Genomic DNA, 22706 nt, shown 5'->3' on the forward strand with positions numbered 1-22706 from the left:
CGGGTGTCTTTCAGAAGAAGAAATTGGTAACTTTCTTGTATTCAAAGATAAATACTGCAGGGATGGAATCTGGACTTCTTCTTCTGAAGAGTACATCAACCCAGAAGCATGTGCAAATAAAGCCATCTGTCCAATTCCAATATTTATGTTTGAGTTCCCATTACATTACTGATTTCTTTATACAAACCTTTGACGTTGTCTGCAGCCATATGCAATAATGATTTCATTTGACTTACCTGTCTGGGCAGAGGTTTTAGTAGGCTTGCTTATTGTGTCCCGAGGCGATGACTCCCTGCTGACCTGATCGACTGTAACCTGCACAGGAGGGGTGGGCTCTGTGGGAACATATAAAGGTTTCACTGAAACTGAAAATTCCCGTTCTGTCAAAGTTTGTCAGCATTTTAAAGTGCTGCTTGACTGCTAAGTAAAACAGTGTGGTAAAAGAGAAAGCTAAATAAAATAACAACATGGATGTAATGGCAATTTTAGTGTTCCAATGTCCTATATTCTTTTGCCATTACTTCACAGGAGGGCTAGAGAGTGATCCAGACGCAGACACAAACAGATGATTTTCCGGTCTTTTGCTGCAGTTTAGAATGATGTTTTATTTAGCGTTTTACATACCAAGGTTTAGTTATACATGCAATAGTTGTGGTGAGCATCTGCCGGGCTGGTGGAATCGGTATGCTCTTTCCTCCTGTGTCCTCGTCCTTTCCTGTCACCTATGACCCTTTTTATACACCCAGTATAACCTGCAGCTAACCCCCGCCACCAAGTGTCCAAAATAATATTGCAGTATAAATATAAATAAAGTAAACTGAGACACCAACAACACCCATAAAATGGCTCCTACAATGGACTTCATTTGTCTAAAACTAACATTTATTACGTACATCAACAGTGTCCCTCAGGAGTTTACATTTTGAGGAAATTATTCACATTTGCTTTTTAAGGATTTGTTTTTGATTTACCTCTTGCAATCCTGTGCAACAAACCTGCAATGTGAGATATAAACACTATCTGCCATTTGTACGGCGCTATAATCACTTGAATGTAGAAAATACTTATTTTTATAAATATCCCAACTTATATTCTTTTAAGGTCACAACACTTCAATGCCATCTATGTCACTTAGCTTACTCAAATTGCTGCTACTCATTTCTGAGCTATGGTTGTGTACTTATTTGTCTTTATTTCTATTTGATTACTAATGTATGCTTTACTTTTTGATTATTTCATGTCTCCTTTTTTTTTAGCTGCTATTCAACTTTTGCAGAACTTCTTTATCCTTTGAGGATGAAGTTGCTCAGTTCCTGCATTTTAGATCGATTTCAATTGCATCTGACTTTCTTTATTACTTGTTTAAATATAACAAAAGACAAACTTGTTTATTAATCATTTATCAGTTTCGGAATTGAAATGCCCTCCACAATGTAATCTGCATTTTTCTCGGCAGTCTCCAAACTCTGAAAAGTCTTTATTAACCCAGAAGCATGTTCACTCAAAGCCATCTGCTCAATTCCAATCTTCATCTTTGGGTCAACATCTTTGACATTGTCTTTATCAACCATGCAATAATGATTTTATTTGACTTACTTGTGTTGGCAGATGTTACAGTTGGCCTGCTTAAACTTCCATTCCTAAGTTTTGTAGAAACCTGTAGAAAGTAACACTCCCCTGGCTTCAGGTTGTTGAATGTCATCTTGTTTGTGTCAGTTGTCTCTTTCATAATGTCTCCCTCACTGCAACAAGTCACAATGTAACTCTCCACTTCACCAGCAGGGGGGTCCCAATGCAGAGACAGTGACTCGCTGCTGACCTGGTCGACTGTAATCTGCACAGGAGGGCTGGGCTCTATGGGAACATATAAAGGTTTCACTGAAACTGAAACTTCATATTCTGTCAAAGTTTGTCAGCATTCTAAAGTGCTGCTTAACTGCAGTAAAATAGTGTGGTAACAGAGAAAGCTACATAAAATAACAACATGGACTTCATTTATCTAAAACGAATATTCATTACATACATCAACAGTGTCCCTCAGTGTAAGGAGTATACATTTTGAGGGAATTATCCACGTTTGCTTTTTATGGATTTGTTTTAGATGTACCTGTGCTACCATTCACAGTGCTGGGCGCAGCAGGAGGGATATCAGGTGGTGAAATGAAAGACTGCTGGTTAGTATTTACAATAGTTATTGGTGGAGGTGGAGGTGAAGGTGGAGGATCTGTCATAAGATTAGAAAAGTGCATCTCAGTATCTTTACATTACAGCAAATAGGAAGTCATTACATTGGATCAGACATTGACAGTCATACTTACAGTTGGACTGTGGTGCTGCTGGAGTGTTCTCTAATTTCCTATTGCTCAGGCAACAACCGCACAGCACAGAACAGCACTGTGCTAGGACACCTGGATTTCCCTGTGGGGATTAACAAAAGTTTCTCTTTTCTTGAACAAAGGAAACTGATCCATAATATGAGAAAGATATGTTTAGATTTGAAATGTATCTATGATACCATATTCACAGTAGCTGTTATCTAACCGTTTACCTCTTCATCAGGGCTCTCCATTGTAGATACTCTTTCAGCCATGGCTCTCCCTCCACATTATTCATACAGCTTCTCACTGAAAGTTATCAAATTAAACTCAGTAACACCATCCACTCCAACACTTACTGTATGTTGCATCAAAATACAATCACTGACAAAAGAATGTGTCACGTACCTTTTCAGATCAACCATGGTATCTCTTCTTTTATCCTGGAGTTTTTACCTATTGTATATGCAATAGTTTTTTATAGGTTAAGTTTTAGTCCTGAGAAGAAAGCTCTGCACTTCTCTGGCAACTCAAGTGCGTAGTGACTCTCTCTCTCTTTTATTTCCCCGTAAAGGATTATCTAGTTCACACTATAATCAAAAGTGATAATGTTTTACAGCTTTAATGGTTTATCCTCCAATGCTGCAGACTGATCCTTTTATGCTGCTAGGTAAAGCTACTTTCAAATATGTTTTGGACAGTTGATGGATCACGTGGTTTTTGAAAACAAAGATTACAGTCAATTACATTACATTTAGTTTAAAACCCTTTAGATGGCTTCATTATTTTTTTCAGAATTAGAACAATCACACAATGTTTATTACACTTTTTTTAGATCAAATTAAATACCAATTCAAGGTTACATTTTCAATTTGACATTCCGTTCCAGCAATTCTGACTGATAAATGCAGATCTGGAAAGTGAAGGTCCTTATCGTCTTGTTTACATATCATGATGAAACTCTTTTAAACATAATTTTGCAAATCATATTCGACCCTATTCTTGGAAACCAGCACTGAATGAGTATCCAGATCGTCTGCATACAAAACACGGTTTATGATAACTCTGCTTTCTATCATTTTAATGTTCATCAGCCTCATAGTTGGTTAGATGAATCATGTGTGTACACGTTGAAGAGGGCTAATGAAAGTACACTCAGTGCTGATATTGATGATATTGATTGCTGATGTTTTTCTCTTCAATAGAGCTTTAGACAGCATATTGATCATGTGGTTTCTTGGAAATGAAGATTCTGTCTACAGTTCCAAAAATCTGTGCTATAGCACAAATATATATTTGCATTAGCTTGTTTTGACAAATTAATAGTTAATTAATAAAATAAGTAATTTGCCATTATATTAGTAGGAGCATATAATATACAGCAGTTACTGTATTTGATCCGTCATCACACATAATTAAGATGACCAGATTATTGTTTTATTACAAACAAATAGCACTTACCATGATGGATAAAGATCTGGAAAGTTGAGGTCCTTATCCCCTTTGCCTCTGCATATCATGACAAGACTCTTCTGAATGTTGTATTGCAAATCATTTTTGACCCCGTACTTGGAAACCAGCACTGATAGAGCAGACAGATCGTTGCATAGAAAAGATGGTTTATCAGGGTTTCACCACTCTGTTTTTTATAATACTGTTATCAGGCTTCTAGTCTGATAAATCATTACTGTACCCGTTAAAGAATGCTGATGAAGGTACACTGAAGAGTGATAATGTTTTCCAGCCTCAGTGTTTTCTCCTTCAATAGACCCTGAGCCTTGAGCTTTAGACAGTTCATTCATCATGTGGTTTCTTGGAAATGAGGATTCAGTTTACAATAAATGATATCAAAAACTTCATGAAACCCACCTCAGATGGCTTCATGAGCAAAGGTGTGTTCTTTCCTTTTTATAGAATTAGGACACATCGTTTCCTTCAATCAGACAATGATGGTTACACATTCCCAGGTACAATTAATAGCATACCAAAGTAAAACTAAGAATACATTCAAGGTTACATTTTCACATTTATTCAATTTAAAAGAGAACCATTTGCTCTTTCTATCACAATGGGATCTAAGTAAGCAACATATTGCTAATAGAAAAGTGTGCTTTGGTCGACAGCTATATTTTTAGAAGCTTATTTGGTCAAGTCTACAATTTGACAAGACAATGCCTTCTGTATTAACTTTTAAAAGTGGCAATTGTGTGATCGGCCGTTTGAAAAAATGTGCATGGCTTTTAAATCTTAGTAAAACAACAAATAATTAGTAATTAAGAGTCAGAGAACAAATGTCTTTCTTTCTTTGTTTTTCTCCAACCAGATTCATGTTTAGCTTTCTTCTTATTACATGGGAATGGTACCTCATTATTTTGTGTTGCCTCAGAATAACATATTGTCCAGTAATCGATATCAGTGGCTCGTCATGAACCATTGCCTACTGGCACGCCCACAAATGGCAGATACCTGTTGTGTAACTTGGCTTTTGGAATGATTTGATTTAGTTTGAAACGCTGTGCATCCTATTTAGTCATTCCTCCAAGAGCTTCTACTTTATCTTGACTGCATGTTCAACCTCAGTATTTGTTTGTTTTTAAGCACATTTGAATGCAGATAGAAAACTGCATTTCACCAACCATTAAAAAAGGAAAGTTGGAAATGATGTTAAAAGTACTAGTCACTTTTGATATTTGGCAGATATAAACAGATACATGCCTTTTTGGAAACACTTGCCTTCTTAATGTGTTTGAGACCATCAGTTGTGTTGTGCAGAGGTAGGGTTAGTGCTCAGTGGAAAGCCCTATTTGACTGCTGTTGTAATCCATATTATGGAAAGAACGATTCAACTCGACAGCGACAACGACAGTCCATCATTACTTTAATCATCACTTTAATAAATGAAGGCCAGTCGATCCGGAAAATGTCAAGAACTTTGAATGTATCCTCAAGTGCAGTCGCAAAAACCATTGACCGCTAAGATGAAACTGGCTCTCATGAGGACCCCCTAGAGTTAGGGTTACCTCTGCTGCAGAGGATAAACACATCAGAGTTACCAGCCTCAGAAACCACAAATTAAAAGCACCTCAGATTAGAGCCCACATAAATGATCACAGAGCTCAAGGAGCAGACAAATCTCAACATCCACTGTTCAGAGGAGACTGCGTGAATCTGGCCTTCAGGGTCCAACTGCTGCAAAGATCCACTACTGAGGATGAACAACAAGAAGAAGAGAATTGTTTGGGCCAAGAAACACAAGGATTGGTCATTAGACAGTGGAAATCTGTACTTTGGTCTGATGAGTCCAAATTTGAGATTTTTGGTTCCAACCAAAAATCTTCTCTGTGTCTTTGTGAGACGCAGAGAAGGTGATCGGATGGTTTCTGCATGTGTGGTTCCCACCGTGAAGCATGGAGGAGGAAGTGTGATGGTGGGGGGGGGGGGGGGGGGGCTTTGCTGGTGTCACTGTTGGTGATTTATTCAGAATTCAAGGCACACTTAACCAGCATGGCTACCACAGCATTCTGCAGCGCCATGCCATCCCATCTGGTTTGGGATTACTGGGACCCTCATTTGTTTTTCAACACACAATGACCCCAAACACACCTCCAGGCTATGTGAGGGCTATTTGACTGAGAGAAGCTGACTGAGAGAAGCCAAGAGTGTGCAAAGCTGTCATCAAGGCAAAAGGGGGCTATTCTGAAGAATCTAAAATATAAATCATATTCTGGATTGTTCATCACTTTTTTGTTTACTACATAATTCCATATGTGTTCTTTTATAGTTTTGATGTCTTCAGTATTAATCTACAATGTAGAAATAATTAAAATAAATAAAAACCTTCGAATGAGAAGGAGTGTCCAAACTTTTGACTGATATATATATATATATATATATATATATATATATATATAATTTCTGGATTTACTCTCACTGTTAAAATATTATTATTAAGCCTGCTTTCAGTATAAGGCTCTCTAACCAGAGGTTATTTGCTTTGTTAGCTAACATTATCTGCTGGCTATGTAGCTACTTGATTTATCTGCTCTATAACATTATAGAACATGGGGGAACATCTTCAACATTAATATTGTAGAAGCTGGAAATGTTTGACAATTGGAGCTGAACAACAACTTTCTGTTAAGCGATTAATCCACATTCAGTATAATGTTTACAGTAGTGTTAAGAATTACTGCTGGATTTGCAATTTGTTGCTGTTTCCTTTTCACGTTGCAAGTCTTGAAGCAACAATAGTGTTTGCCACGTCAATTTGATTTATTAGATGACATGGCTGTTCCAAATATAAATGACCAAGGAGTCTTTACATTTAGGAAAGATGTGGGGCATATGCAAGTGTTTATAGTTTCATGTCTCTATGTTTTTAAAGAGACACATAATTAGAAAACCTGAGAAATCCTTATCTTATATTCTAAGTAGGTGTTGTTGCAATAAATGTCCTCTAGATGTCAGTAATCCATTTATTTAAAATGTCATGGAGGTTGTGGTGCCCTTGTATGATGTAGCAGTGAAGAGTTTCAGGTTAACGGATGTAATTACATTTTAACACACACACACACACACACACACACACACACACACACACACACACACACACACACACACACACACACACACACACACACATACACACACACACACACACACACCTGTTGCACCTGGAATTTAAAAAAAGATGATTATTAAAAGAAAGTATAGTAAAACTATATAAATAAATGAGGTGATGATATTTCTGTTTCCTTTAGAAGTTATTATACTCTGTATGCTGTGATTCTGATCTGGGAAACATTAAAGACATTCATAGCCAGTCTGCAGATGTGGTCTCTTTATTGAAATAGTAAACAGTAGTAAGTATACATGTTAACAATATAAAGAATTAATGGTATTTTTTATTACGTAAATATGTAGAATCAGATACTTCACAGAAACAAAAGATTCGAAATTCTGAGTAAAAGAAAGATCATATATGATGCTGAAAAAAAAAGGTGTCATGTTTACTTGTTGACAATAGCACTTTTATATTGAATGATCTTTTAACCTGTTACGCACGGCCCCCCCGGTACCGGGCGGATAAACGCATCATTTGCAGGAAACAACGTCTAAGGAATCTTAATATTTAATAAAACTATGAATGTTTTATATCCATGTAACGGGAAGAAACTCAGCTAACTGATCTTTTTAATTTTTTTTTCCAAAAAAAACCCACAATGCTAACACTCAGCCTCTGAATTACCCACGAGCGAAAAAATGTAACCTAAAACGGCACTTAAACTCACAATAACTCCCTTATTACTTATCCTAGATGCACAGCCAACCACTCGTTTTTGGTGTCCTGGAGACACAGAATCTAGTGGTGCCCTCCTCAACACTCAGTGATAAACATTTGCGACGCTATAAACGAAAGCGTACATCATAACATGTGGAGCTAAGTAGCTAGAAACACTAACATGGCTTACCTTGGTCAAAACTGGTCTTCAATGGCATTAAAACGATAAAAAAACGATGCTGCAGTTAATCCATAGGTTCATCCAATGTATCTCTGCCCTCTTTGAAATTATTTCTGATAATCCATAAGCAATAAAACTGCTTTTTAGTTTCCAAATGTCAGAGGGAGAGATCGGTCCACTCTGATGCAAAATTACATGCGCGCAGCCCCCACCTTTTCTCTTTACAATGAGTGTGTATGTGGGCCTCCCCCTTCGATTCTATTGGCTCTAACGGTCAGAAAGAGGTGTCAACCATCAAAATCGAGCAAGGGGGGCCAGAGATATGAAAAAAAAAAACATTTTCACCCAAATCACCTCAGAGGTGGGGTGGTTTTGGCTAAACCTCTCTAAAAAGGTCAAATGTCACTTGTTTTGCATCAATCTTGATACAGGGTACTTATTATATGTTGTACTTTGGATTCCTAAAGCTTTTAGTCTAGTAACCCATCATCCAAGGGTAGTTTTCACTATCTGTAAAAAATAATTTTTGGACGGACACTATAATTTACAGTTTTTTACTATGTAAAATCTGAATTTTCTTTAAAATAAAAAACATTTATATTGATTCTGACACTTCTACATCCAACTCACAGATGTAACCTTGCTTTGATAATGAAATATTATTCATATAACCCTTTTAGAAGTTAGGTTGTAGTCATTTGTTTTGGGCATGTCATTTTCGAGCCTGAAACATGAAAAACAGGCTTGGTGCTTAACAGGTTAAGTGATAAATACATGTTAAAATGTGGCATTTGATGCATCCCAAAATGCAAACTAACATAACACATTTTGAATAAAAAGTATAACATGAACATTAAAATGTAAATATTTTTTAACTAAATTCTTAATAGAGAGGCGAAGTCCCTCCCTTTCCGGTGGACCTCCATGGGACCTTATTTCGGAAAAAGTATGTATTGAAGTCAATGGCGAGAGAAAGATTATCTTTCGATCCTGTTTGAATTGTGCCACGAATTACACATATGATGTTAGTCAATTTAAAAGATAATTTTGCAAGTCAAAACAATTAAAATGTGTCGTAAAACTGTGAAGTAACACTTTTTTGTTTGTGAAACCGCTCAATGACCTACATTCATGGGCCTACATCTCCCGTCTCGCACCACAGACCAAGACGGCCGTCACATTGGCACATTTCACTTCTTTCTTTCAGAATGAGGCGGAAAGTATTAAAAGAGGTGAAAATCACTACAACTCTGGGCATGTTGAGAGCTGTACCAAGCCCCCCGGAAGTGCGCCGGACTCAGATGAAAATATTCGTGCTGGCCAAACGGCGGTACTACACTTCCTTTTGGTTGCCAGGCCCGGAAACACTTTTTCCCATTGACTTACATGGGGAAAGAGTGGTCTGTAAATCGTTGGATAATTTTTTTTAAACTAAATAAACTACCCAGTATGAACACTTGTATAGCCCTTATTAAAAACATTCGTTCCTCAAGTTGTAAAAATGTGCTAATAACGTTATTCTGAGAGTTATTTCCCTCTGCATTATGAACGCGCATCTAACCCACGGGACCGCGCCGCCCGGCACGTTCATGTTACGTGTTCAGCACTACATGCGTTTATCTTTACCCATGGATGCACAATAAGAACGGACCCATATCGCCTTACTGCCAGCCCACGGAGCTGTAATAATGGATATATTGCACATGTTTGCTGTAATTCATCATTTGTAAAATATTATACTACATGGGCTGTATGATTAAATCTTGTACCGTAAATGTTGTATTAAATAAAGTTAATATTACCGACGTAGATTAACGTCCCTGTACAGTAGTTTCTTATTGCACTAAGAAGCTTATTGCACTGTATATATATATATACATACATATACATATATATATATATATACAGTGCAATAATTCTTTCATGCTAAATGAAGCTCTGTTGCTTGGATATCACTAGATCCTGTTACAGCGTAAAAGTACATAACGATTGATGTGTAAATTAGCATAATTACTAGCTAACCGCTAGCTGCTAACTGCCGCCTTGTTAATATCAAATCTATCATAATAACAACATAGTCTTATATTTCAACAGTTTTACGACAAACTGTGACTTTTTTGACATGGAAATTATTTTTTAAGATTGACAAACATCATATGTGTAATTCGTGGCACAATTCAAACGGGATCGAAAGATAATCTTTCTCTCTCCATTAGGCTTGTTTGAGACAAGCGAGACCTGCGCAGACCTGCGCAATTGCGATCAACGGCTAGTGCGTTGCATGATGGTTAGTCATTTTGTCCGACTTGCTCAGGAGGCTCGCCTACATGAGACGTTGAAATCTCGCGGGACAAAGACGCCCGCAGACTTGAGAGCGAGGCGCGGCGTGGCGGCGCAGTTTCTCTCCACGGGCTGCGGAAGCGAAATGCTTGATGGGAAACGACTCGCTGGTATCTCGAGGTGAGCGCTCATTGGTGTTTTTTTACCCCGTGCTGGAGATGAAACTCTCCATTGGCTCGGCAAAAGTGTGTTGTTGTTTTGTGTCAGTTTTACGTCGCCACTTCCATTCACATTTTTCATCATTGTTCCACAATGTTTATCATGACATTAATATCTATATATTTTATACTATACTTGCACTGCTTACCGTTGTCATACTTTATATATCTTAGCATATTCATACAACACACTGTTCATACTAGGCTAGGCTACTGTGTATATAGTGTATTCATACCCCTCACTGTTTTTTCATCATTCAATTCATTCTATATTTTATTCTGTAGATTGTGTACATTACTTTTCACTTTACTGCTTTATGCACTCCTGGTTAGAAGCTAAACTGCATTTCGTTGTCTCAGTACCTGTAATCTGTGCAATAACAATAACGTTGAATCTAATCTTGAGCAGGAACAAATGTATTTACTTAGTACATATCTGACATTAACGATTAAACACATTTGTGCATTCTTTATAAATGCAAACCGAGTCAAGCCGACTCCGGAGGTGGCGGTATGCACCTTAAAGTTGTTTGCAATCCGCCAAAAAAAACGAGAGAAGAAGAAGAAGAGGAAGAAGCCGACTCCGAGCTGTCCGACTTCAGGCGAGCTTTTTGAGACCTCCCACGGCTGCGATCGGCTAATCTCGTCTACTTTCGAGGCGAGCCGCAGCTCGTCTCAAACAAGCCTAATGACTTCAATACATCATTTTTCCGAAATAAGGTCCCATGGGTCGGAAGTAGATGGGCGGGACTTCGCCTCTCTATTGGAACAAAAACAAAGCTTTCAGGTTTTTGGTAAGAAAATGACATTTAGCACTCAAAAAGGTAAGAGGAAACTGCATGTGTAATCTACATGTTGACATTTAGATTGAATGATATTTTAAAACATTGAATTTGTAAATATTTGTAACTGATGTTTGTATGTATTTACAGAAACAAAATAAGAATATATTCTAACTCTCTGGGAAACGGTCACATATCAAACTGAACTTGATTACAACAGACTTTCTGTCATGTTTACATGTTGACTGTACCACCACTAAAACACAATGATTTATTAACTGATTTAAAAATCTAACCCCTAGATTCCACCGGGTCCGTCTGCGGCGCGTTACGGACGCGTTACGGACGCGTTACGGACGCGTTACGGCTGCGCCGCGGTGCTCAAGGTGATCGCGGCCACTCTAGTCAATGGGTGCTATTCCACCACACGCGGCGCGTTACGGCTCAGACGCGTCCCAGAAGCGTCCCAGAAGCGGCTCGGCGCAGGGCTTTTCTAAAATTAGGATCGAATCCTATTTTTGTCGCGGCGCAGCCGTAACGTAAGGTCGGGCAGGCAGGAAGTGGAACGTTCAGAGCTATATAGACCTATATATATATACACACACACAAACTAATTTTGCAGACCCTATCCCTCCGTAGTCTTTCAAGTAGGAGGAGAAATGCCAGCGTTCTCCTCCGGTTTACAGGCACTGTGTAAATTATATATATAGAATAATTATGATGATGAATGCATTTTTTTTACCACTAAAATACAGCAACACATCTTTGATTCATGTCGTTTATAACTGGAATATTACAGTTATTATTAACTTTGTCTGTACAAAGTAGCCTGTCCAGGAAATATGCCCAAATCAACAAAAACTGCGAGCCGGCAGGCAAGACTCTCCGCTTCTGAAATGCTTCTGAAACGCGCCTGGTAGGGTATGACGCCGGAGGAGGCCGGACCAAAACCGCGGCGCAGCCGTAACGCGGCGCAGACGGACCCGGTGGAATCTAGGGGTAAGAGAGGAGAGGGGCGCAAGGAAACACGAGTGCTGGCTATGCGGAAGTGTTATTGCTACATGCGCATCAAAGCTCCGCCCACAGATCCAGAGCGGTGTGCATACTGAATGATTACCCCTAGATTCCACCGGGTCCGTCTGCGCCGCGTTGCGGTTTTGGTCCGGCCTCCTTCTATGGAAAGCCTAATGTGCCATATAACGCATACATAGTCTCGCGCGAATATACGGGGAGGTCCGTTTTTTCGCGCGAAAAAACGCGCGAATATACGGACCTCCCCGTATGTTCGCGCGAAAATACGCGCGAAATTTCGCGCGTATGTTCGCGCGAAAATACGCGCGAAATTTCGCGCGGTTTTTAATATGATAATGAGCCCCTCCTTCTGATTTCATTAGCCAATGAGTTCAAAGTGTCTTCAACCAATCAGTGAGGGGTAAAGCCAGACCAAAGCAATCTGTAGATTAAAAGTTCCTGACATTGTGAGGCTGTGCTGTAAATTGTACATTATTCCAGATGCAGGGGACTAAGTATTAATTTGCCTTTGTATATAATAAATATATCACCTTACACCTTATCACCTTGTCAAAATGTTCAGTACAGTCTCTGGTCTTGCTAGAAATGCAAAGTCACTCACCTTAGAGCACTGTTTTATGAGATACTTAGCTTAGAAATCCGATTTTTGGAAAACTTCAAAACTGTTGTGAAACACAGATTTACTCATGTCCTCCTTTTATTTTGGTGTTTCAGATTTGGTTCACCAAAGTCTTTGGTTCACAAAAGTAGTGAAATATATGAATTACACTATAGGCCTACATAAATGTGTTATTCATGTCTAAAATGAAAATGTGTAAATTAGAATTTGGAGTAAGTAAAATTGTTCTATCACTCTACTTTCACCACAGAAAAGTTACATCAGGACTGATTCATGACTTCATATTCCATACTGAGGTTCATGTGATGTGTACAAATACAAATTGAGCATTACAACTTTTTTTTTCAACCAACTATTTATGTTAACATAAGAAACTGTAAAATTTCAATATTTACAATATCAGAACTTTCTCAACCAACTATTCATTATACATGTAAAGACAGGGGGAGCAGTGTCATGGTCTTTGTCCGTCTTCCAAGGCAGTGGGGCTGGCTGCTGTGTAGGTGGGGGTGATGGTGCATGGGCTGCTGGTGGCTGTGTCGGAGGGAGGTAGGTGGGATTGTCCCGGGTTGATGCTGGTGGCTGTGTGGGAGGTACGTGTGCTGGCGAGACTTCTTTGCTGGCTGGGTTGATCGTGATGGCTGTGGTGGAGGCCTTTGTACCGAGGTGTATCTTAATCTTATGGCAGGCACAGATGGAGGTGGAGGCTGCTGTAGTGATGCTGGTCCTCTGGTCCTTGGTGGTGGTGATGGCTGTGGTGTTGAGCCACGGTAGATCTTGACCTGGGGGCCGGCACAGATGAAGGTTCTGGTTGCTGGATAAACGTCGCCTGTGGGCCACTAGGCCCAGGCAGCTGTGAAATCTGAAAAAAAACATACCTTTACTATTAGCAAATCAAAATAACTGTATGACGTATTTGTCTCTAATAAAAAAATGGAAATAAATTCACATGCCATATTATGACTTTAATGGAGGATTAAAGCCTTCTTAATTTACAGTATATAATATAGTGATAACACACACAACCCAGTTGACTGTACTCCCTTTAACCTGGCTCTGTTGTACACTGATAGGCACAATATTAGCATAGCATTAGCGCTATTAGCATTGCAATACTATGAACAATTATGAACTCAGACCAGCATTTCACATATTTATACAAGCAGAATACACTTGAAATGTAAGCCAAACTAGTGCACGGGAGTCATACACCTAGTAACATAGTGGTTTTAGCCCTACATTATTCAGGGAGCGATAGCCTGTGCTAAAGAAGCTAGCGGACGCCATTAGCTACTGTAGTGGAGCTCACTAGCTCACAGAATGACATTAAACTACACATAAAGAACAGTTTCAAACACACTTCTTAGATCGAAATATGACATCATCTTTGTACACACTACTAACCTGTTGAACAGGAGATATGAATGAAGCAGAGGGAACGTTGCTGCCTTTCTAGCCAGAATGCCAAGTCTGAGGCAGACACATAATAACAACACTTACTTTACGGCGCACTGAGGCCTTTCCGTGTCCTATACTGCCCTCTGCTGTTTGTAATTATATACACTCACTGTTTAACATAAACATGCCTTGGAGAGTATAACTTAATTTATACAAGACAATATACATTGAAAATGTAACCACATATTTATGCGGTTATCTGAATCATATTTCTACCCCTTATATTCGAAAATATATGATTAAATACGTAAAATATGTGCACTTCGACACTGCACTGTGTGGGTGGACTCCAGAGTTATATCTTTCAAACTAAATCTATCCACTATCTGCTTGTCTATGTTAAAAAGCCTCAGTCACCTTAATTCATGTAATAAAAACATCTCAACACCAACAGTCAGTCTGTCGAATTATAGGTTCACCAGAGATTACATGTCAATTGAGGCATCTCTGATGTACACACACTCTGTGGTTCTCTCACACATCACCTACTGTTTAACGACCTGGTCACATGCCAGTACAACAACATTAAAACCACTGGAGTCATTGTACAAACAAACACTCAAAATACTGGCCTTAAAATAAACGGCCTTACCTCACCTCCTCTTAGACAGTTTATTAACATACGCACAAGTGCAACTAGGGTAACAAGAGGTGCAGAGAGAGGAGATTATTTCAGTCAGTCTTCATTTTCTGTTAAAGCTGCTCAGCAATGGAACTCAATCCCATCTCCAATCAGAGACCAGTCCACATTCACTTTATTTAAATCGAAACTCAAAATATGGTTAGTGAGGAATCAGCTCTGCCAACACTGACCAAATCTTCTGCTCCTTACAACCCACTGCCTGTGTTTTAACATGTTCTTTTGTTTTGTTTTATTTGTTTTGTTTTAATGTTCTGTATTTTAAATTGTTTTATTTAAGTATCCCAGTAATGTATGTTGCATGTTTTAAATGTATTGTATTTACTTGTTTAAAATGAAATGTGTTTTAGATTGACTTTTAAAATCTGTCCAGGGACTACAGATGAAAAATAGCCTCTTGGCTAACTCTGGCACATTTACAGAAATGTTCATTAATGTGCACTGTCCCTGTTAAATAAATGATAAGTGCATGCAGATCACAGTACAGTAAAACATGTACACAGATACATTATTTTGTATTTTTATTAAATTTGACAATGTCAATTTCACTTTCCACTATGTACAGGTATCTTGGGTCAGTTTTGTCTGGGTCAGAGAAAATGCAGATATTACACTCAGAAAAGAAATGGTAGACATATCAGTACTTAGTGCCAAGTTGTCTCAGACAATCTGCATTTCCCAAGTCTATGTTAAAAAGCCTCAGTCACCTTAATTCATGTAATAAAAACATCTCAGGTCAGTAACACTGAAAGCTAAATGTGCAATACCATGTTCAGCTATGTTACTATTTATAATGTTATTGTTGTTACAACAGAAGATGTTTTTCTTTATATTGAAGTTAAATGCATCAATCTGGTGCACTTTGATGGCAAAATTAAGAGATTTATGGATACCGCTGGAAAAAGCTGCAGTACATATGCCGAGCCTGTACGTAGCGCTGTAACTTCCTCCACAAAAGCAGCCTTCTGTTTATTCAACGGCCGTGTCTCAATTCAGGGGCTGCACCCTTCGGAGTACGCAGCCTACGCGGTCCACGGAGGACCCAGCCCACGTAGACCGGGTAGGCTGGACCGAGCGGCCTACGAAATGAGACTGTCTAGCCTACGGAGGGCTTCGTATTTACGTCACGTGATACGCGCTGTTCGGTTACGCTGCTCCAGCAGCCTGCTAGCAAATTAGCTTACAAGCTAACTCAGCTGAAAAGGATCCAGAAACTTTACTTTTACATTTTTTGGAGATCACCGTCGGCGATGAATTAAAGAGGACCATGGCCAAGTAAATAAGATGAAGCTGTTCCTTTAGCCCCCAGTAATGTTACATTAGTAAGTTAACAAGTAAATTATATATAGCTGATGTAATTTAATCATATTATTTCATATTTAAAATAAGTCTTAATTTTTCTGTACTAAAACAATATGTTTTTTAAATGAACAAAAGCATGTTGTATAGATTGATTCTTAACAATATTAGTGTTCTAATCTTAATAGCTGTGATCATAACAGTAAATATTCTCCTTCTTCCCCTAAACCTGCCCAGATGATGTCCCACTGACCCCAGGTCAGCACCTCCAGGTCCAGCAGCACCGTGACCCCCCGCTCTGCTGAAATACACAATTAAACATTTTCATGACCTATTTTTTGTATTAATAAAATTAAACTGAAGACAGTTTAATGACCTAGAGATATCCTATTATTCCACTGCTTATGTACACATGTTGGAAATAATGGTTAAAACCTCAGTAAATGAAATAAACAATGTGTTTAACAATTACAATTTCATATTGTATTTTCATCTTATCACAAAGTAGAGGTAAGAATATATCCATCCTCTCTCTGCAGCGTCTTCTATTATTATAACTTTCATCATTGAGACAGAGGAAATCAATCATGTTATTTAACATCATCAGCAGTAAAACAAATATCAGCAAAAGTGTGTTTATGGAGTTGTTTATTTGTATTATATGTGCAGCAAGTATATAGAAGCAGCTGTTTGGGGAATCAGACAGACTCAAGCTATAATCGTTACATATCTATTAAAAGAAAAGACACATACAAAATCTAATTCTGAAACTCAGGCCCCGCTCACACGGGACCGTTTGCGTTTATGCACAGTATGCGTATTCAAAAAAGTCTTCCGTTCACGTTTCATTTAACGTGTCTGTTCAAACGAGGCCGCTGGAAACGCTGTAGTACATATGCTGGGACTGTAAGTGGCGCTGTAACTTCCCCCAAAATACACCAAAAGTAGCGAAGAAGAGCAGCTCAGCAGCCCCCGCCGCAATGTTGCCATGGCTACCCTTCTGTTCATGCCCCGCCGTGTATTTAGCAACATGTAGTTCATGTAATTCTCCATGTCCACTTGTTGCTGATGGTTGTGGTAGAGGAGCTGTAGATTTTTGCACTAATATCTGTAGCATGGTCAGTAGCAGTAGCACTAGCAGTAGCTACTGACAGGTGTGTGTGGCGATTGCTGGTATTCAGCGGGATATAGTAATTTCCTCAGCATATGGATAAATGCAACGGGGAAGTTAACTGAAAGAAACCGAATCTGTGGATATTGCATCGACCGACGTCTCCGTGGAGAGGACCCGCTCAGAAAAGAGAGATATTCTCTACAAACACCGGGTGAGATCCTCCTTTGTCAATATAATGGATCAATGCATGAAATCTGACTCTGTTTATTTTGTTTAAGGAGTATATTGGGCGTTAACTATTCTGGTTTGCCTTTTATAATATTATTTCATTCAAGAACCCCTTGTGCGTTTAATTAACACAGCTATTTTTGATAGTTGCTACAGCAGTGAGCAGGAGAGGTGCTATTTTTTTTTTTTTTCGCTATTTTTTCAGGAAATATTCATATCGAGGTGATTACACGGACTCGGTTGACCCCCCAGAGCGTTTCGTTTGCAAATCTATCCACCTTGGGACCCGTTATCGTTTGTGGGGTCAGTTTCTATCGGCCTCGTGTAAATAATAGGGCTATACGCACGCGAAACTATGCAGATACAAGCAGTTTTCTCCTCGTGTAAACGGCGCCTAAGACACAAGTCTGTAGGACGGCAGTAAGCAGAGGTCTGGGTGGAGGATGTTCCTGATCACCGTTTTGCTTTCTTCAGCACCACGGGGGGTCCAGGTGGATGGCAGCTCTGTCCTGATGATCCGCTGTGCACTTTTCAGATTAGGGGTCCTTCTCCAGCAGATCTATTTATCCAGAATTTTACTAATTACAGAGAAAAACAAGAGAAAAAGAAAAAAGTGAATTAATCATATTAAACACAGGGTTGCAGAAGTATTATTGCAAAATGTAACTCTAAGTATTTCAGACAAACAATCCCTAAAGGATCATTTAAAATGATGTACTGTTCTGGTTTTTAAAAAACTAAAGAGATGAAATCACAGTCACACGTGCATCCCTTTGACAGCACGGCACAAACTAACAACAAGCAAAAGGCTGCTGTCTATTTTTGATTGTCTTATTATTATGGGATTATGATACATTAAATAAACTTTAACCTTATAAAAGATGATCAAATCTGGTGGAAATATTTAAAATAGGCTTTTCTTTTAGCCCTACCTCAAAGCAGCATGAGCTGAACGAAAAGGTTGTAATGTTGTCCCAAAGTTTAATAAACAAAATGTCCCAAATGTCCCAAAATGTCAGAGAAATAAATAAAGCAAACAGCAGCTACACGTCAGGGTAGCATTTTATAAATCCCACCGTACTGTAGGCTATACAGGTCTAAATGTTTTCACTTTGGTCCATTTATGTAATATAAAGTATAACGTATCTATAACAGAGCCAAGATCTCTGTATGACTTTAGTAAACTTCTGAATTGAATTAAAAATAAGTGTAAACAACAGTGCAGTACGTCCAGCTAGCTAGTTAGCGTCACATATTTATCCGTATTATTTAACGAAAATGTACGTTTGAATGCCCCTTGGGTTTGACGTGTGTGACGTTAGTTAATTTAAAGTAATTAAAACCCAATACTCACATTTATTAGTGATTCCTCCGCTTGCTGCTGCTTTTAAATCCACTCTGCTGGGGAGACCGCAGCCATTTCATTTGAAAAAAACTCACTCTTCCCTGCGCGCATTGCACCCTGGGATATGGTAGGCCGCGGAGTGTACATCAGATGTATCCTTCAAATTGGGGAAAAGAAGGCTGCATTCGTGGGCCGCATTCGGAGGAGTCTCGTCTTTTTTTTAAATTGGGACAGCCTTCTTTCGGCGGAAGTGACGTATGCGGTCTACGAATGCAGCCTTCGAAGGATGAAACCCCTGAATTGAGACACGGCCCATACACTCCGTTTTTGCTATCCTAGCGTTCGGACATCCGTGGCTGGAGTGCCTAAAATAGGGATACGACGGGCAGTTTGGTGTTAGAGGCCACGCTGTAAACGCCCCCCTAAGCAGATTACGTTGATCTTGCGTGTATATTCTGGGGGGTTTAGTCCTAAAAAGATTGGACGGCTATTCACCGGAGCCTTATCAGCACCGGAGAACGGTATCGGAGACGGCCTAGATATTAACGTTGGTTGTATGGAAGTTAGATTCCTTTTCACATCAATGTTTGTCAGCATTTTAAAGTGCTGTTTGACTCCCAAGTAAAGGCCACACAAAAGCCATATATAATTATCCAAAAGATCCAGAAAGAGATGGTATTGATTTGATTTTCAGATGAACTCGTCAATACAGATAACGAGGAGGCAATTTCATTATACCTAATACTTTGGAACTGTTGTAATACAGCGATTACTTTTTTTCTCATCTTTATTACCTGACAGGCAAAAAAGTAGCTTTCTTTCAACAGGATCCTTTCTGCCCCTGGGCTGATAGTCATCTGGACTAATAGACTCAAGGAGGGCTTGTTGTCTTGTTGGACTTAACAAAGTGGGTTCCACTGAACGATATCGGCACTGCAGCTACTAGCGCTTCATCCTGTACCTCACCCAATAATACAGAGGAATTGTGAAGGCAGTTCTGATTGCCTGATGTCATTAAGACCATTAAGTCATGTGGCTAATACTGTGACTATATTTTAACATTCTCACAGAGAACTTTGACCTCTTGGTCAGCAAGCACCCTACAAAGTCACTAAAACTTAAAAAAATCATGTTCCATCTATGTTTGTCAGCATTTTAAAGTGCTGTTTGACTCTCAAGTAAAGGCCACAAACAGCCCCATATAATTATCCAAAAGATCCAGAAACAGATGGTATTTATTTGATTTTCAGATTAACTCGTGAATACAGATAGCGAGGTTGCTTCGCTTTGATTTCCATTGTCTGAAATCCTTATGATGCTAAAGGTACACTCAGTTCTACTAATCAGTGCCTTAACTTTCACAGGGCTGGAGTCATTAACAGTCAAACTGCCGCTGTTTGTTTCACAGGAGTAATCTAACTGTAGTCTAAACCCAGCAGAGTTTTCAGTTGGTGGAAAGCCAAAATAAACCGTGTCCTGGTCAGAATTAAGAACAGTTACTCCCCCTAATGGAGGAACATCTGTCACAAGAGAAGAAAAGTACATCTCAGTATCTTTACATATCGCTGCGTATATATTTGTTACAATCAGGGCCGTCCCTCCCTACAGGAAGATCATGCAGACTGCGTGGGACCTCACCTCGCGGAGGGGTCCTCATCTTGCGGAGCACCTATGCGTTTATGCGGCGCAATTAGTTTGGCGCTGCACGGTTTCGCCGCTGCGAGGCTCCAGTAGCACCCCCCAACCCCCCCTCAGTTATTGACAGTCACACTTACGTTCGGACTCTGGTGCTGCTGGATTGTTCTTTCCTTCCTCACAGCACGGGTCAGGGAAGGAATCTCTTTCTTCATGATGTTCCTTAGTAATTAAGAACAATATGTTTAATTTTTTTTATTCTAATCGATACATGAATCATGCCATATTCACAATAGCTTACATGACAATATTTATCTTGCAATTGTAATTTAATTATTTACCTCCTCATCAGGGTTATCCATTGCAGAAACACTCTCAGCCATCCCACACTCTCAAGATTCTTCAAACAGCTTCTCAATGAAAGTGTTGGAAAAGAACTGTGTTACAACATCTAATCTAATTTAGATTCAACACCAACAACTATATTACACAAAACTCAGCTCTGTGAACTCTGCAGCCTGCTACACTACAATTTAGATTAAACAAAAAGAACCAAATGGTCAGCACTCTTTAAGTGCCGTAAAGGACAGATTTAACATGAGTCAGTGAGGCTGGTATAATAGTAGGGTCATGCAGAGTAAGGTCGCCTATACCTTTAAGAGAGAGAGGGGGGGAAAGTGTGCGGCGTGTGCATGTGGAGTGTGCATGGGTAGAGCAAGCGATTGTGAGCGAGCATGTTTCTGGAAGTGAACGGTTTGTTACAGTTAGCTGTAAAACAAAGTTGCGAATGAATTACATAACATGTTAGTTGTGTCACAAATACAACGGCCTCCCCAGGAAAAGCTTGCCGGTCTGCCTTATCTAAGAGTGGGTTATTGAACCCCGAAGTCTGTTGCCTCGGCCCTGGAAGACTGGAGGCAGTCATCCCCTGTAATACTACGGTCTGGGAGCCACGCAGGAAAGTTCAACAAGGCTATTGGAAGCCTTTAAAACTATGTTACATATCAATAAAGGAAAAATACAACATCAATCACAGACAAAGAAATTGTTTCCTACCTTTATGGAATAACCATGGTGAAAGGCTGTTCTTGATTCCCACAGTCTTTAAACTACTCTATATGCAATATTTTGTTATAAGTTCATTTGTCCTGAGTTAACAGCTCTGCTCTTCTCTGGTAATGCAAAAATCCAATGGCACGCGTGTCATTTTATACTGCTAAGTGAAGTAACTTTCTCTTTCATATTGGGCCATACCTACTGATCACGTGGTTTCTCGGAAAGATGATTCCGTTTACAGTAAATCATATAAAAAAAACGTTTTAAAACTCAGCCGCCTCTCACATTTGTTTTTTCAAATCAGCTGCTCTTCATTATTCCTGCTATATTTGACGAGTGATACAAATATTTTTTACCACAACTTCTTAAGGAAACTGACACTGTTGGACTCGGTACTAGTTTTGACTTCTACCTGAAATATAATGTACTTTTACTGTGTACTTTGTGAGTAATCCTCTGTCAAAGTCCCCTCCATAATGCATGTTTTTCTGCTATCTTTGATGAATGATGAAACAACAATTCTTGGCCATTTATTGTGTCATTTCTCCAAACACATACAGTAAAAATGCCTGTTTTGAAGCCTTAAAATGGTGCAGGAAAAGGACTTTACATTGTATTATACTTAAAGACAGGGCTATTCAGTTAAAGGACACCTATCATGCTATATTTAACTGATATATTCTAGGGCCATACCTATATAAGGTATATTTATACGTTTCTGTTTTCAAAATACCAAACAGATCATGCATTTTGCTTTATATGGGGCTGATTCCAGAGAGTACCACAGCTTCATAGCTGCGGCTCCGCAGCTGATTGCACATCCCCTAACACAATGTTATGGGGAATGGAAAAGCAGTGGTGTATTAACGGAGCGGATGGACAGGACACTGAGACTGGGTTATTCACTCCAGTTTTGCAGCATCCCTCCTCCGTTCAGAGGCATGAGAGAGGCAAATCTGTCATCCCAGGAGGAGATAGGTTTCCTCTCGGCATGTGCACTCTCAAGTCAGAGAGAAGGGGCACTATTCCCTGTACTTCCTGGTTCCCAAGAAGACAGGAGAATTCAGGCCCATTCTGGATCTTCAATGCCTGAACCAGCACATTGCATGCAAGAAGTTCCATATGTTAACTATGAAACAGTTACTGGGACTGGTGCAGCCAGGCGATTGGTTCACAACCATCGACCTGAAGAACGCTTACTTTCATGGCGAAATTGCTCCAAG

General features: G+C 39.3%; 1 long non-coding RNA gene across 3 annotated transcripts; it reads right to left on the reverse strand.

Moving 5' to 3' along the window:
- Positions 1 to 1449: 1449 nt before the first annotated feature.
- LOC117487893 lies at positions 1450 to 21651 on the reverse strand. Of its 3 annotated transcripts, none has more exons than XR_004556451.1 (4): positions 21484 to 21646; positions 20769 to 20837; positions 20568 to 20649; positions 1450 to 1854 (listed from the first exon to the last, which is right to left on the reverse strand). It is a non-coding gene; the product is annotated as an uncharacterized LOC117487893 (long non-coding RNA). The 3 variants fall into 3 exon arrangements; XR_004556452.1 differs by lacking the exon at positions 1450 to 1854 and adding an exon at positions 12746 to 13570 and having other exon boundaries at positions 21484 to 21651; XR_004556453.1 differs by lacking the exon at positions 1450 to 1854 and adding an exon at positions 17931 to 18025 and having other exon boundaries at positions 21484 to 21650.
- Positions 21652 to 22706: the final 1055 nt, after the last annotated feature.

The sequence above is a fragment of the Trematomus bernacchii genome, unplaced genomic scaffold (assembly GCF_902827165.1).
Source record: "Trematomus bernacchii unplaced genomic scaffold, fTreBer1.1, whole genome shotgun sequence".
NCBI lineage: Eukaryota > Metazoa > Chordata > Actinopteri > Perciformes > Nototheniidae > Trematomus > Trematomus bernacchii.